We start from the raw sequence: 16,380 nt of genomic DNA on the forward strand, positions 1-16,380 counted from the left end.
AATTCTGAGTACCTGCCCTAGGTTGGAGATTTCTGGAATCCGGGAAGGGGAGACACCGCTGTACCAGAAGCAGGGTCACTGCCCAGGTCCAGAACTGCACTGCACTGACTCGGGTTGACCATTCTCCCCTTTAGTGAGGGGCGGCCTCCTTACTCCCTGCTCACCTCAGGGGAGTGAGAAGTGGGGGTCACCTTTAACCCTTTGACTGCCAGCAAGGTAAACTTTGAGTCGGGTGAGAGCTGGCCCGTCACCATGCCAGCACCCTGTACCTGCAGCACACACATATCTTGATTTAAAGAAAGAAAAGAAGAAAAAAACAGCTGAGTCAGTTTTTGATCCCATGACATCACTGGGCTCCACATGACCCTTCCCAGGATTCAGTCTGAGAGACAAAGCACTTTCCAGAAAACCAGTCTGAACCGGTTCCAGACAACAAGCTGAAGTGTTGTTAACCCTCACAGAGACAGGACGGAGGACAGCGCAATGATGTCTGTCTGCAGGGAGGCTGCTGGCATTCCACAACAGAGTCTGGGACACAGGCGCTCGCTCTTAAAGGAGCCACTCCAGCCCCGATGTCCCAACAAGGCAGGACGCAGGAAATAAGACTGAAAGAGTCAGGGTCTAAAAAAGCCAAGCCAGAGTTCATGAGGGACAAAAAAGAATTTAGCTGCCAGGCTCTAGGAGGATTCCCAAAATGCCAGTTCTACACAGGATGGTAGGTGCCTATGTCTACCAACACAGGGTCCACAGAGGAACACACAAGCCCCTTGAGAATCTCAATTCATACCTGTGGTGTGCCTACACTGAAGGCCTCCTGGCTCTGTGTCCACACAGGCAGGGCATCTGGCACCCCAGTTTCCTCACCACAAATACCCTGAGAAGCCTGTCCTGGAGCCCACCTTCTGGGAGACTAGGGGCAACACAGAGCAATGAAGGGGCAACATCATCATACATGGGATGCATTCCTAAGATGACTCACTCACAACCTTGTTAAGGAGCCGATTTCTCAAATGAGCAACAGTGCAGGACCATGTCCTAGTGGCCTCTTCGGTGGACTTAGAGTTAAAGGAAAGAAATTGACTGCTGTTTCATGCTCCTGGCTCAGGAGGCAGAGCAGTCCACATGCACACGTGTCGGGCCACTGTGGCCTGGCCAGGGCACTCAAATATCTACTCCTACAGGCAGTCCAAAAGGGTCAAAATGAGCAAGTCTCCCAGTGGTCATATTACCCCCAGAATGCTCTCCACCCATGTTGACAGAAGGTGGGGCTGGAGAACTCTGAAGCCCAAGGGCATGGGCTACTGACAAGACTTCCATCTGCCCCCAACCCCTCCTGGCATACTAGCCTGTGCCTGCTGCCCACCCTGTACCAACTGCTCAGTCCTAGTCACCCCCCCAAACATCCCCCCCATCTCCTCCTCCCACACTCTGTATGGATATGGTCTCCTAACTGCCCCAGAGAAAAGCAAAGGATACCCCATGTCCCTCTTAGCCTAAAGCTCTATGGCTTCTGTCCTTCTTTGGTATGTCTTGACAACAAACCCTGTCAGCCTGCTCAGTGAATCTATCAGTCCTCTCTGTGAGATTGCAGATAAGTCATTGCCCTGAGATGAGTGTCAGTCAACCTCCCCTCCCTCACTGTGGGAGGCATGGGTCATCTTTCCTTTGAGGGCTGCCTAAAAGAGAAGCTCCTTAAACATTTGGGGAATTGGACAAGAGTAACAATTTCAGTAGCTGCCTTGGACAGCAGGTAGCTGTGTTCCCAGGGCAAGAGAGGAGGCTGTCAGGATCAAAAAGGAGAAGAGACAAGACCAGGAAAGAGGCAAAAAGGCATGCCCACTAGAGTCAGAAGAAATTCTGTCCCTAAGGGAGAAGTTCCCAGTCTGGGCTGGTACAGACCAGGGAAGAATGGGACTGAGGTGGAGGAGGAGGATGCCCCCACCTCAATCCTGTACTTAAACTCCCCCATGCTTCCCCACTCTGCCTCTGTTCCAGCCTGGCACACCCACCTAGTGCAGTCTCTGGCCTTATAAGCTCCAGGCTCCAATCCAGGAAAGTCATCCAAACCCAGACCCTGCATGAAGTCCTTCCTCTCAAATACCCACACAGATTGGGCAGGTGGGGACCAACAACCAGTTCACCGTGTGCCAGGTCACCAGACTGACAAAGTAGTACCCAAGTGACCTCACTTCATTGTCACTAATATAAAATAAGCAAGCATAAAGGGCCAGAGCAGAGCCTCATACCCACACAGGGCTGCTCCTCTTCTAGCTCCAGTGACCACTCTGGGCCACAGGGCCCCAACAACACCCTAGTTCAGGTAGCTGATCAGGGTCCCCAGCAGAGGGCCCGGAATACAGCCTGTTTATGTTCTGTGTGCAGTGTCAAGCAAGGTAGCTCACTCTAAAGCCGAGGGACTGGAAATCTGCCAACCCTGGACCCAGAACCAATGGCCAGCCTGGCAGCACATGCATGCCCTGCCCTCTGGCTCCAGCAGGGCATTCTCGGGAGGGGTGGCCAGCTGCATCCCTCCCTCATCACAGAAAGGAACAGCACAGCTGGAGGGGGCAGGGCTGACTATGGCAGAGGGTGCGTCCAGCTCTGCACCACCTGCCCCGTGCCCCCCTCCATCTTGGGTAGGGCCTACTCCACAGCAAGATGGTTGCCTTAGAGGCCACAGGAAGCATTTGCTCCTGGGGAGTACAGGTGCTAATAAAGAATGCTCCTCCCTCCTCTCAGCAGGAAGGACCAGTGCCCTAGCACATTAGGGCTAGTGTCCATCACCCTGCAGGCACAAACCCAAGATCAATGACAAAGCTATAGGGAAGAAACCAGCCTTGAGGAATGAAGCATGACCCACAATTTCTGCAAAAAAGCAGTGAGGAGTTACCTCAGAATACTTTCTAAAGAGCAGGTAAAGGGGCGCCTCGGTGGCTTAGTCAGTTGAGCATCTGACTTCAGCTCAGATCATGATCTCACGGTTTTTGAGTTTGAGCCCCACATTGGGCTTGCTGCTGTCAGTGCAGAGCCCACTTAGGATCCTCTGCCCCCCTCTCGCTGCCCCTCCCCCACTTATGCACCCACACTTTCTCTCAAAAATAAACAAACATTAAAAATAAAAAAGAACAGGGGCGCCTGGGTGGCGCAGTCGGTTAAGCGTCCGACTTCAGCCAGGTCACGATCTCGCGGTCCGTGAGTTCGAGCCCCGCGTCGGGCTCTGGGCTGATGGCTCAGAGCCTGGAGCCTGTTTCCGATTCTGTGTCTCCCTCTCTCTCTGCCCCTCCCCCGTTCATGCTCTGTCTCTCTCTGTCCCAAAAATAAATAAACGTTGAAAAAAAAAATAAAAATAAAAATAAAAAAGAACAGGTAAAGAGGCTGGATTATTGTGATGGAAAGTTAGGATCTGCTTCAAAACCCCTAGCCAGTGAGGGTTCTACCACAGGCCCATTCAGGAACTGCCAGACCACAAAGAGCAACCCCCTCTTACTTACAGGGGGATCCTGTCCTGGCTGTTGCCTGAAGACAGGGGCAGATCCTGACAACAGCAGCCCATTGTAAAGATGAGGCTCCCAGGACTGCAAGGCTGCCTGAGGCACAGGCTGCTTGCTACCCAGGAAGCAGGGCTGGAACCCAGATGGCCTCAGTCCTTTCTTCTCACTCTCACAAACACAATTAAGTCACGTAGAGCCTGCTCTAATGCATCCTCAGACAGGGCTGGGCGGGCAGAGAGGTGGCAGGAAGCAACCCAGGTCTTCCTTGCCCCAAGAAGGGAGGTTCCAGTCACTCTAGCGGCTACATAGGCACAGCACAGAACGACCGACCTCAGGTCGAAGAGGCAACCAAATAACAGGTGGAATGTGGACAAGGGGCTTTGGGTCAATGCAAATTGTAAATGCCTCTACCAAAAGATACTTTATTTTTTAGTAAAATGCCACTGTCTAACTGATCTGAGAACCTCAAGTGGAAAACCTCTTCTAAAGCAACTCCAAAGAGGTGAATGATGCAGGAACCAGAATTTTTAAACAAGACTCAGGAAACCAACAGAAAGCACCTGGCACAAGTTGAGCACATAATGCCAGTAAACATATTTTTTATCATAAAAAAAGTTAACTTAAAAAAAAAAGTAAACAAACACAAGTCATGGAGCCATAACTCTGAAGCATTATCATTATCTGTACCAGGAAATGCTATTTATATTACTCTGTTACTAACATACCAGCAGGAATACTATCAATAACACTCCTGTTTCAGGCATGAGAAAAGTGGACTTGGGGTGCTCTTTCCAGAGCACAGAAGAGTGAGCATGAGGAGGTGGAAGAAAAGAGGGTACTAAGTGTGGACTGTCCTCAGGGGGAACGTGGAGGGGTGGGGATGAGGGGAGATCCAATTTGTTCTAAAGGATCATCTGGTTGATATGGGTATAGACTGGAGTAGGAGATGGCAGGGAGAGCAGTTTGGGGGAGACTTCTGTATCTTGTGGCTCAGGATGGGAAAGAGACTGAGAAGTGGGGAGATATGACCAAACCCTAAGTATACTTTAGACAACACAACATACCAACAGCTGGACAGGAGGCAAGAAAAGATTGCTTTGTTTTATTTTTGCCTGAGCAACTGGATGGAATTGGTTTTCTGAAATGAGGTAAGAGCAGATCTGGAGAAGAAGGTTGGAAGCAGGGAAATTTGGACATGGTGAGTAGGAGTCTACCAGACCCACACAGAGAGGCCGAGGAGTGTCTACTGACAGGTGGAAGCCTGCACATGGGGCAGCCACTGTTTTCGGCAGCACAGAGCACCCCTCCCTGTCAGGAAAGAAGGGCCAGTGAAGCGTCCAATGCCAAGTTGGGTGACGATGAGGTCCAGACACTGGTTTCACTTGGCACTGGCCAACCTCCACACTGCGACACACAGGCCCTGCCAGGTGTGCAGTTCCAGCAGGCCTGCAGCCAGGCACCCACCACCAGAGTGCCCCTCAGCAGATGCACAGTGCAGGTGGATCTTTGTGCCCTGGTGGTCCTGAGGCTGGGGCTATCTATGATGCCCTTCTGCATGATTTCTCTCGTCTCCTGCCTGGACCCAGGAATCCCATTGACCCTCCCAGACACAACAGCCTGCAGAAGCTGCAGAAGAGAAGTCCCAGACCTGTACACCCTTCTGCTCACCCTCTGGAGGCTCCCTACATTCTTGAGAGTCAAAGCCAGGTACCTGGGGAGGGGACGGGGAGAGAACAACTAAGCTATACTTTGGTGTCAGCAGCCTCTGGTTGACAGGCACTTATCTTCTCTTCCAGAACAGAGAGTTCACTCTGCTCAAGTCCTGAGCCACTTCCTGATGCCTCTCTCTGAACGATAGTAGCAGGGATGCAGTGGCTGTGTTCTGGAAGGAACGCGCGATAAAAATGCCAGCTCTCAGGTTTTAAACGTCAAACCCTGTTAAGGCTGAGTACAAGGGATGCAACTTAACCTGGGGAATAGAAGGACGATCCCAACAGCCAGCCTCTACTACCAGACACAGGAGAGAACAGAGGCCAAATCTCAGGCAACAATGGGCTGAGAGAACTTGTTAGTCTTTCAGCCTCAGTTTCCCTACCCACACCTCATAGACATGCTATGTGAAGAAACAGAGTGATATTAGAAATAATTTGAATGAGGGTCGCCTGGGTGGCTCAGTCATCTGTGCATCCGACTCTTGATTTCAGCTCAAGTCATGATTCCAGGGTTGTGGGATCAAGCCTCCATGCAGAGCATGGAGCCTGCTCGAGAGTCTCTCCCTCTCTGCCCCTCTCCCCCACTCACACGCACTCTAAAATTATAAATTAAAAATTTTTTTTAAAGAAATGACTTGAATGAGGGGTGCCTGGGAGGCTCAGTTGGTTAAACATCCAACTTCGGCTCAGGTCATGATCTCACGGTTTGTGAGTTTGAGCCCTGCATCGGGCTCTGTGCTAACAGCTTAGAGCCTGGAGCCTGCTTTGGATTCTGTGTCTTCCCCTCTTTCTGCCCCTCTCATGCTCATGCTCTGTTCTCTCTCTGTCTCTCAATAAATGTTAAAAAAAAAAAAAATGACTTGAATGAGAAAATCAAGGTGTAGAACAGTATAATACCATTCACATGGCTTAAAAATGCTTATAATCTTCAGAAAAAACTACTGAAAAAGCTTAATAAAATTAAAAGTGAAAGAAATTAGGCTAAAAGCCACAGCACTCATTTCTGAAGAATTCAGATACTTTCACTTTCTGTATTAAATTATTTCTCCTAACAGTGACTTTCTATCAGTCTTGTATTCAAAGAACACAAAGATAAAAAGGAGAGCTAGCTAGATAAAATAACACTCCCACATGCAGATGCTGAAAACTTTTTAAAAGGCTAAGTGTATAGGGATGAGACAAGGGGAGAGGGCCCTTTGGAGGGAAATGCTCCCAGGCCAGAGGGAGCTTTATAATGTAGGAAAATCAGGAGGCTGGCTCCTCCAACAGGCAGAACCAAGAACATAAGACAAATATGCAACCTTCAGTGGACTGAGAGGTGCCACTGCTGTGACTTTCCCACTCATTATTAGCAAGTGTCTCAGCAGCTTAAAAGTCCATCCCCTGTGTTACTTACTAAAGCAAATCTCAAGCTCTACACAGTAAACTCAAACCCCTCAGCTCATCCCCGCAATCCACCTTCTACCTGGGCCATCAGTTGTACGGAATGGCTGCCAGGCCACAGCATCAGTGTGGGCTCGCTCTGAGGGAGCCCATGTCTCACACAGTTCCACAACAACAATCCCCATACTATTCAGCAGCTTCATCTCTTCTCCCAGCTTGTTGCTAGACTCCTCCATGGCAGCAGCTTTTTTCTTTCCATTCACCTCCATATTCAGTGTGGAGCAAAACAATATGGGTTCGGTACGTGCTACTGAGTTAAACCTACATTTCTGTAGATTATCCTCATGAAACGTACGATTCCTGGGGTTTGCCTTATAGGTCAAAATGAAGCAAACAAGTACTTTCATTAAAAACTCTGCCATTTGGACTTTCTGAAAGGCGAATATATAGAGTCCCACAGACTGAGGCTGAGACAAGGAACAGGAATCTGGGGAGATGGTCCAGGCATGGGTATAGACATCAAGAGCCAAGCCGCTGAGCAGGGATGGTCTCAGACAGAGGAAGGAGCCACCCTGAGTCCTGTGCTACAGGTTTGTTCAAAAGAAGAACTAAGTCTTACTTACTCACTGACTGAAGCTGGGTTCTTAACCCTTAGTGGTCTGAAAACCTAAGATACTCCAAAAATATAGGCACTTTCTCTCTCATACACCATTAGGAAGGCACTTGGTTTACCTGCCTGGCCAGGAGCTCCATGGGCCCTCAAAGACCTGGACTAAAAAGATGCTAGGGAGACCCCCTCCTGCAACAGTCCAGTGACCAGGGCAGTACACAACATCCCAAAACTTAATCATGAGATTAAAAAAAAAAAAAAAAAAAGACAAAAACCTGATTTTTAAATGGTAGCAAGTTAAACAGTTAAAAAATACACAAATTCTACCTGAAGCCTAACCCCTCACCTGAGGGAAGACCTGGCATTTGCTGTGGCTGTTTTCTGAGTTACTGTGACATGCTGGAATGAGGCTGTCTGACCCCAGGAGAAAATGGTATGGCCTGGAGAGGGCTTGGTGCATATCTGAGGTGTGTGCATTTTAATTTTATGTATGGTCAGGTGCTCTTTTACTGAGAGCAATCTTCTGGATTTATCTAGTGAAGGAGTTGGCAAACTTTTTCTTAAAGGGACACAGTAAATATATTCAGCTCTGCAGGTCTTTCTGTCTCTGTCCTGATTACTCAGCTCTGCAGTTTTAACAATATGTCCTCAAATGGGTATAGCTCTGTCCCATTCAAACTTTATTTACCAAAACAGACCACCAGCCTGTGGGACATAGCTTCCCAACCCATAACCTAGCACTTTCCTGGACAAAATTTCACACAACCACATACAACGTGTATGTATCATGCTCCAATTGTGCCCTAATACATCAATAGTGTTGAAACAAATCTGCTTTTCCAAAATGAGCATTATCACAGAACTGACTGCAAAGAAAAACAGGTTTCAAAAAACAACTTGAACATGTAAATTCAATCTGAGCCCAGGACTCAAGGTTAACCCTTTTTAAAAGTCAGAAGAAATTTAGTTTCGAAAAGTGCAGAGGGAAGAGCACTCACTGAAGGGTCAGTCTGTCTCACTACCTGGGTCAATTTTATTCCATCCTAAAAGCCCTACACACTCTCAAGATAAATAGGTCCCTCGTATAAGGAAATTATGTGCTATAAACTCGATTACTGCAGTGAATCAAACTTTAACCCAGTTACAGAAACAAGCAGTTCCTCAGCACTCAAGCCTGAGCATCAGACCAAAGCTCTAAGGAAGAGCACAGGGAGATGTGAATAACCTTGATGAGCACAGGGCTGGGAGGGGGTGGGGTGAGCCCTTCTTGAAATAGGGTTGTTTGGGACGCCAGTATGGCTCAGTAGGTTGAGCATCCAACTCTTGATTTCAGCTCAGGTTATAACCTCATAGTTCGTGGGTTCCAGCCCCGAGTCAGGTTCTATGCTGAAAGCACAGAGCCTGCTTGGGATTCTCTCGCTCGCTTGCTGCCACTCCCATGCTGGTGTTCTCTCTCCCCGCCTCTCAAAATAAATAAATAAACTAAAAAAAAAAAAAGAAAAAGAAAGAAAGCAAGAAAGCAAGAATAGGGATGTTTGAGCTGGGATACAAAGTATGACCTGAGGGGCACCTGGGTGGCTCAGTTGGTTAAGACCTGACTCTTGATCTTGGCTCAGGTCGTGATCTCAGTTCCTGAGTTCCAGCCTCGCACTGGGCTCTACACTGACAGCTCAGAGCCTGCTTTGGATTCTCCCCAACCCCTCTCTGCCCCTCCCCCACTCATTCTCCCCCGCCCCCCCCCCCCCCCGGGTCAAAATGAACAAACTTAACAATAACAACAACAACAAACAGTGTGACTTGAGCACACTGGGGCTGGTTTGCTAGAGACTTGGGGGTCCCTGGGAATGTTGTGCAGTAGGAAGGGAGGTGCAGGGCCCAACTTCTCCAGGTAAGCAGGACTTCACCCTTGAGGACTGGGAAGAAAGGGGTCATCTGTGCCAGGGAAACTCTTGAGAAGGGGACGGGGGAACAAACAGGGGGATGATGCAGGTCCATACCACAATACCCCCAACTGTCCCACTCTAGGGAAGGTCCTGGGCAGAAGGCTGCACTGTCACAGCATCCTGTCCCACTGAGATCTCTTAACAACGACAATCCTCACTTGGTGCATTCTGCCTGTGGCTGCAGCTCCATAGCCTACTCCAGCCCAGGGACAGCAAGACAGCCCCAGGAACCTTCCTGGGACCTTTCAGGGGCTCAGCCTCCATCTGGTCACTGCCTTGGTCCTTCAATTCTTCTGACCTTTATATGGACACTGGGCCTGACTAGTGGGCATATCACTTCACCCCCCAACCTGGTGGTGCCCTGTCAATCCTACACTGGGGCTGTCTGGACCTGGGGTCTCAATGCAAGTTTTCCTAGCCTTCTGCTTCGTGTTAAGAGAAACCAACACAACTCACCAGGTGGACAATCACTTTATTAAAATGAGACACGTGACCAACAAATTCTTCTATCCTACTGAAGGGACTCACTCACTCTTTCAAAGGCTTCTCACAAGGTAGACAATCTTACTGTCAGCCTCCAATGGCCATGGCGCCTGGGCTCCAGTTTCTGGGGAAGCTGAGGCAGTGAGAAGAGAGGGAAAGGGACAAGGAACACACAGCACCCCAGACTTGGGATCATTTGACCCCACTCAATGCATACCCTATTGGTAGAAGAAGCACATGGGAAACTGGGGCATTGACAAGACAGCTCCCCATATCCCAAGGCTGCAGTGCCCCAGGCTAGTTGCACACCACACAACCTTGCACCACAAATATACATATATGTACACCCACAGTCATGCATACTCAGACACAAGTGCCCACACATGCACACCACATGCACTCACACACGTGCACAGTTTTCCTCTCCTCTTCCCACTTCCAAATCTTGCCCAATTGTGTCAGAAAAGGTCTTTCTCTGTTCAATTCTGAGCAAAAGATCAGCAGTTCTTATGTGTGATCAGTATTCATTCCACTCCTGATCCACCTGTCCCGAAAAGGAAAACCCTAAAGTACAAAAATTAGATTAGAATCATCAACTTCTAAAACCCATGAAAAAACCCAGAGCCCTGAGGGACCTCAGGTGGATCCCCATGCACCTCAGCCACTTCAGCCCACACCTTCCCAAGCCCTATCCAAGACAAACAATTTCACACCTGGCTGGAGCAGCAGAGTTTTCAAATCACTAGCACTGAAACCATGCTCATTGCTACTACTTTGTGCACACAGTAATTTAAGCTTCCAGAGAAGGCAAAGAACCAACTGCTGCTTACAGTTGTTTATCTGAGTAATGCCTTAACCCAGAAGGGAATTTCTGCAGCACAGTAGGCTGGTCAGTTACTAACCACCTAGGACACCCCATCTTCTAGTTCACAGCCTGTGTGGCCCAGCAGGATGCGGATGCTGTCAGACTCCTAACAAATACTGCTAATGCAGCAGACAGTGACCTCTCCAAGGGACCAGTGACCCAGGGGGTGCCTCATATGTAGAGAGCAGAAGAGTAGCTCAGGGTCCCCACCTTCATGGGAGCATAAACCCAGTAAGGGCTGTGAGATGCATGTGCTCATCACCATGTTATTACAAGTCTACATCAGAAAGTAGTTCACCCTGCTAGTCCAAAAGAGGAGGGGGAAAAATATAGAAATGCTTCATTTGAGCTGGGCCCCAAGGGCAGAATCTGGACTTACAGAGATTGAGGAGGGAGGAAAAAATGCCAGAAAAGATGAAGTGACAGAAATACATAAACATGTGAAAATCCATCTCCAAGAAAAGTAAATGAAACCAAATAAAAGGAGATCCAAACTTTAAACAAGGATTTTTTACATGAGAGGAGATCGTGCAGAAGAAAAATACATCCCTGTTGGAAAGACCACTTATATTCAGTGTGAAAAGGCTCAAGTGATGACAGGGCCTCCCATGGACTTCCTTGGGCACCAGATGCCCTCCAGGACTCCAGGGACTGGGGGTAGGGTGGAGGTCAGGACCAGCCATCAGCCTGTGAGAGTGAGAAGGGCTGGAACCAGCAATTGGGTCCTAAAGGATGGGTGTGGAGGGAAGCACTGAGAGCTGTGAAATGGCACAGAGTACACTCCAGACACATACACACAACTTAAATGAATGCCTCCAGTCACTCCATCAAACAAATCAATCTGAGCACCAGCACTACCTTCAGAGGACCTCCCTGTTCCCAGTCCCTATAAGTGCTCTCCACTTAACCCTTCCAGGAAAAGACACCATTTGTAAATGTAGCGCTCAGCATGGACCAGGAGCCAAAAGGGAAGGTTAAGTTCAGGAGCATCTCAGCCTCCTAACAGGGAACTTTAAACATCTCAGGCATGCCCACACACCACACTCCATCTGAATGCTAATGACCCATTCAAATATAAGCCTGTTACCACCAACAGGGTGGAGGAGTCATGCAAGGTAAAGTCAGACCAAGACCAAGACCAAGAAGTCCATCCTATCTGGTCACCTTCAGTCCTTGGTTCAAGAACCAAAAAGAGAAACAGGTTGTTAAGTGAAAAGAATAAAAAGAATCAGCACCACATTTACAAATAAGCACACATTTACAATCTTGATTGTTTGTTTTTAAAGATTTTATCTTTCTTTTTTGTTTTGTTTTTTGAGAGAGAGAGAGAGAGAGAGAGAGAGAATATATGCACACGAGCAAACAGGGGAAGGACAGAGAGAGAGACGCAGAATCTGAAGACAGGCTCCAGGCTCTGAGCTAGCTGTCAGCACAGAGCCTGACACGGGGGCTCGAACTCCCAAACTGTGAGATCATGACCTGAGCAGAAAGAAGTTGGATGCTTAACCAACTGAGCCACCCAGGCGCCCCAAGATTTTATCTTTAAGTAATCTCTACACCCAACATGGAGCTCGAACTCACAACCCTGAGATCAAGAGTGGCATGCTCACTGACTGAGCCAGCCAGGAGCCCCTACAATATTGATGTTTTTTTAAAGTGGAGGACTTGTAATTGAGGTCTCTGAATTAATGTTTTGGGATATATTTAACAAAGTTAACCTGGAGAGCAGAAACCAACATACTTAAGTGGTGGCCATCAACATTTTAAAGACAAAACCTTAATGGTCTTCAGATTCCTAAACACAAATCACAGACTGCCCAGTAAAAGAACACAGCACCGGTAGTATCTCACTCCAGCATTGTGTGTGGGAACAAAGCAGGTTTTGGGACAAGTCGTCTCCAGAAAATAGACAGTCACGAGGCCGGCCTGCTGACAGTTCTCTGGGCTGTTCAAACTCACCCCAGGGATGTACAGGGCCAGGCCTGGGACATTAGGTCCCCAGGCCTCAACCTCCATCCCTAGAGTCATGGGAGAATGGGGGGGCATAGGGAATGGGTACTAGAGAAAGCACAGATCCTATCCTGGGAAGATAATGTAGGGAATATATTTTTATCTTCTCTCAGACACAGCTGATCTCCTGCAAACTTCTGAAAATAGGGAACAATGTAGACCACACAGATCCCACTCAACTCCGCCTGCACTCCAGCCCCATGCCTTGGCTTCTAAGCACCTTTTCCCAAAGACATGAGATCGAAAGCCCATCTTCATCTCCAAGTCATAGCACACAGTAGGAGAAGGTGCACTTATACTGATCACAAGTTAAGAGTGGGGAAAGACTGGTAACAAGTGTCTTTAAAACTATCAGTAGCTCCCCTAGGCTCACACTGGAGATAAGGACTTGGCTTTTGTGTTTGCTCTCTCAAAAGTGCCCAGTGAGCACCCAACACCAACCACCTGGAAGTGGACCGACATGAGCATCTGAACTGCCAGCAGCCAGGGCCATTGGGCCAAAGCCCAACCCTGTAGCCAGAGAGGAACAGATGCTGTTGGAGAAGCACATAACACAGAAACAAAGGTACTGCCTGTGAAGGGGAATCTGAGCAATATTAAATGTCCACAGGGAAATAGCAACCAGGAGTCCCCCTGGTGCGGGATGTCACTGTGAGGGCGAGCTGGCTACATTTGCCTCCCACGGGAAAGGAACAGCCTCTGTTCCTTCCCAGCTGCCTCCTGGGCCATGTGCCTCCATGGCCTACAAAGGGTTACACCTGCCATTTCCATGCCATCTGCAATGTGCCCATCGGGTGTCACATCACAAAATTGGAAGTCTTAACCCTTCCAGTGCCAACTCCCTCAGGGCCTGGCCAAGACACAGCTCTAACCACCAGCTCCATTGAGGCCCATGGCTGGAAATGGCAGGGAGGTTTTGCACAGACAATTGCAGGAAGGGCCAGAAAAGCTACCTCCATTCCTAGGAGGAGACAGGAGTAGAAAGTAGGGGAACCAAGGGTGCTTCTTTTGTCATTTTCATCAGGGGGCCCAGCAATGTGGGAAAGCCTGGAGGCTCTTCCTGGGCTTCCTTTGTCAAGCTCCTCCCTGCACATATTCTGTGGTGTCAGAGCACACTGGCAGCTGCCCCAGGAGGATCAGAGCCAGCAGGGAAACTTACTTCTAAGACTAATGTAAGTTTCTGGTCTCAATAAAGTCCATGGGCCTAAGAAACAGTTCCTACCAGCAAAAAGTTCTCTTAGCACTTTCTGTACAGCTGTAAGAGCTGAACCAGAAATCCCACATTTAGCTTCTACCCTGTAAGTGGAAATCTTCCTCTTGGGCAGGAGCTGTTCAGATACCTACAATAAGCTCTGGGAAACAGCAGAACTGGACTTGAACGTATCATATTAGTGGCCCTTCTGTAAAAGATAAAAACTGTGCCCTCCTAACCCCATCTCCCATAAGAACATGGAACACCTCTTTGTTCACTGCTACCATCCTAGGGCCCAGGATAGAATAAGGGCTCAATACATAGGTGTTTAACACACAAGAAAAAGCATTTTCAGAATTCCCAGGTATCATTCTCCCTTCCTAAAAAAAACCAAAATGTCTTCAGGCCAATTAAAAAAATAAGGATCAAAAACAAAACCCTTACCTCAGAACAAAAATTAACTCAAAATAGGTCAGAGACCTATTAAAAAGTAAACTTATAAAAACTCTTAGAGAAAAGCTGAAGGGTAAATTATGACCTTGGATTCAGCAACAGATTATTAAATGTGACACCAAAAGCACAATGAAAGAAAAAAAAAAGAAATTGGACTTCAACAAAATTAAAATCTAATGTGCAAAGGACACTAATAAGAGAATGAGGGGTGCCTGGCTGGTTCAGTCAATACAGCAGGCGACTCTCGATCTTAGGGCTGTAAGTTCAAGCCCCACATTTGGTGTAGAAATTACTTAAAATAAAATCTTAAAGGGACCCCTGGGTGGCTCAGTCAGTTAAGGGTCTGACTTTGGCTTAGGTCATGATCTCGCAGTACACAAGTTCGAGCCCCAGATCGTGCTCTGTGCTAAGAGCTCGGAGCCTGAATCCTGCTTCAGATTCTTTGTCTCTCTCTCTCTTAAAAATAAATAAACATTTAAAAAATTAAATAAAAAAAATAAAATCTTTAAAAAAGTGAAAAAACAACCCATGAAATAGGAGAAAATATGTGCAAATTATTTATCTGATAAGGGTGTAGTGGCCAAAATATACGAAGAACTCATAATTAAACAACAAATCCAATTAAAAAACAGGCAAAGGACTTAAATAGACATTTCTCCAAAGAAGATATTCAAGTGGTCAATAAACACATGAAAAGATGTTCAACATCATTTATCATCAGATAAACGCAAATCAAAATCACGAGATACTACCTCAAACCCACTAGGATGGTTGTTAACAAAAAAAGAAAAAAGAAAAAACAAGCATTGCCAATGATGTGGAGAAACTGGAACCCTCATACACTGCTGACAGGACTATAAAATGGCGTGGTGACATGGTTAACAGTCTGGCAGTCTCTCAAAAAGTTAAATACAGCATTACATATGACCCAACAATTCTGCTAGGTACACAAGCTAAGAGATGTGAAAACATATTCACACAAAAATCTATACACAAATGTTAAAAGCAGCACTATTTACAATAGCCAACAAGTAGAAACAACCCAAATGTCCATCAACAGATGAACAAATGAACAAAATGTGATATATCCATACAATGAAGTATTATTCACTCATAAAAAGGAATGAAGTTCTGATTCATGTCACAACGTGGATGAACAGTGAAAATACTACGTTGAGCAACAGAAGCCAGATTAAAAAAAAGGCCACATAGTATATGATTCCATTTATATGAAATGCCTAGAACAGGCAAATCCATGGAAACAGAAAGTAGACTAGTGGTTCCTAGGGCCCTAAAGGACACAGAGATGAAAGAGGGGATAGTGACTGCTAATGGGTACAGGCTTCTTTTGGGGATAAAAACGTTCTGGTATTTGATAGTATTTGATAGAGATGATGGGTGTACAATATCATGGATGCATTAAATGCCAATGAATTACACACTTTAAAATGGTTAAATTGGGGGAGTTTTTTAGGTTCTGTGAGTCAACCATCCAGTTCTCACAGAGTCTGAGGCCACAACAAGCCCACCCCACAGGTGGGAACTAAGAACCACCTCCAAGCAAAGGAAAGCTGATGCCTGGTTGTGTGGCCATGTGGTACACACAAGAACCAATCTAGCAATGGGGAACCAGGGCAGAAAGAGGGTAAGGCCTCAGACAACTGGGGTCACACAAACCACCACCATCAGAATACAATTTAAGTCAGGCTCATCGTAGGCTTCATACTGTCTAAAACCAAAACAACACATGCTACGGTTTTACATTAACACATTACTGGGAATGTGCCACCCACCTCAGTCTCACAGGTGTTTTATTCATCTGTCCAAATACCGGCTTAGTTTCTACCAAGAACAAGGGGCTGACTGGGCCCCTGGGACACCCCGGGGCCTCCTCCCTGGAAACCCTGGGAAGATATGCAAGGAGGCAGGTGCATGGGCAGTGGACATCAGGCGGAGAGACACACAGTGAGGTCCCTATCACTCTGAGAGTTGCAGTGATCCCTAGATCACACATGGAATCAAACCATCTACTTTATCCACTGGCTATAGCTGCTATGGACAAATGACACCAAGAGGGAAGTGAGACTGATCTCTAATCAAAATTATATTATGTCAGAAAACAAAGTATGGGATATCACAGAGTCAGTACTTAAGTGAAGAAGCACATGCAGGGGTAAGGTGAGCTCCAAGCACTGGGCAGGGAAGCCAGGGGCTCAGAGATAGGAAGGTGCCATCAGC

General features: G+C 47.4%; 1 protein-coding gene and 1 long non-coding RNA gene across 9 annotated transcripts in view; one reads left to right on the forward strand and one right to left on the reverse strand.

Annotated features, from left to right (window-relative positions):
* Positions 1 to 16,380, reverse strand: part of GATAD2A (GATA zinc finger domain containing 2A) — a 104,709-nt gene that overhangs the window by 39,788 nt on the left and 48,541 nt on the right. The window lies entirely within an intron of this gene.
* On the forward strand, positions 5,137 to 6,104 carry LOC147583643 (uncharacterized). Its single transcript, XR_015248442.1, has 2 exons — positions 5,137 to 5,198; positions 5,288 to 6,104. It is a non-coding gene; the product is annotated as an uncharacterized LOC147583643 (long non-coding RNA).

The sequence above is a fragment of the Puma concolor genome, chromosome A2 (assembly GCF_028749965.1).
Source record: "Puma concolor isolate L17-30 chromosome A2, mPumCon1.1.hap2, whole genome shotgun sequence".
Classification (NCBI taxonomy): Eukaryota; Metazoa; Chordata; class Mammalia; order Carnivora; family Felidae; genus Puma; species Puma concolor.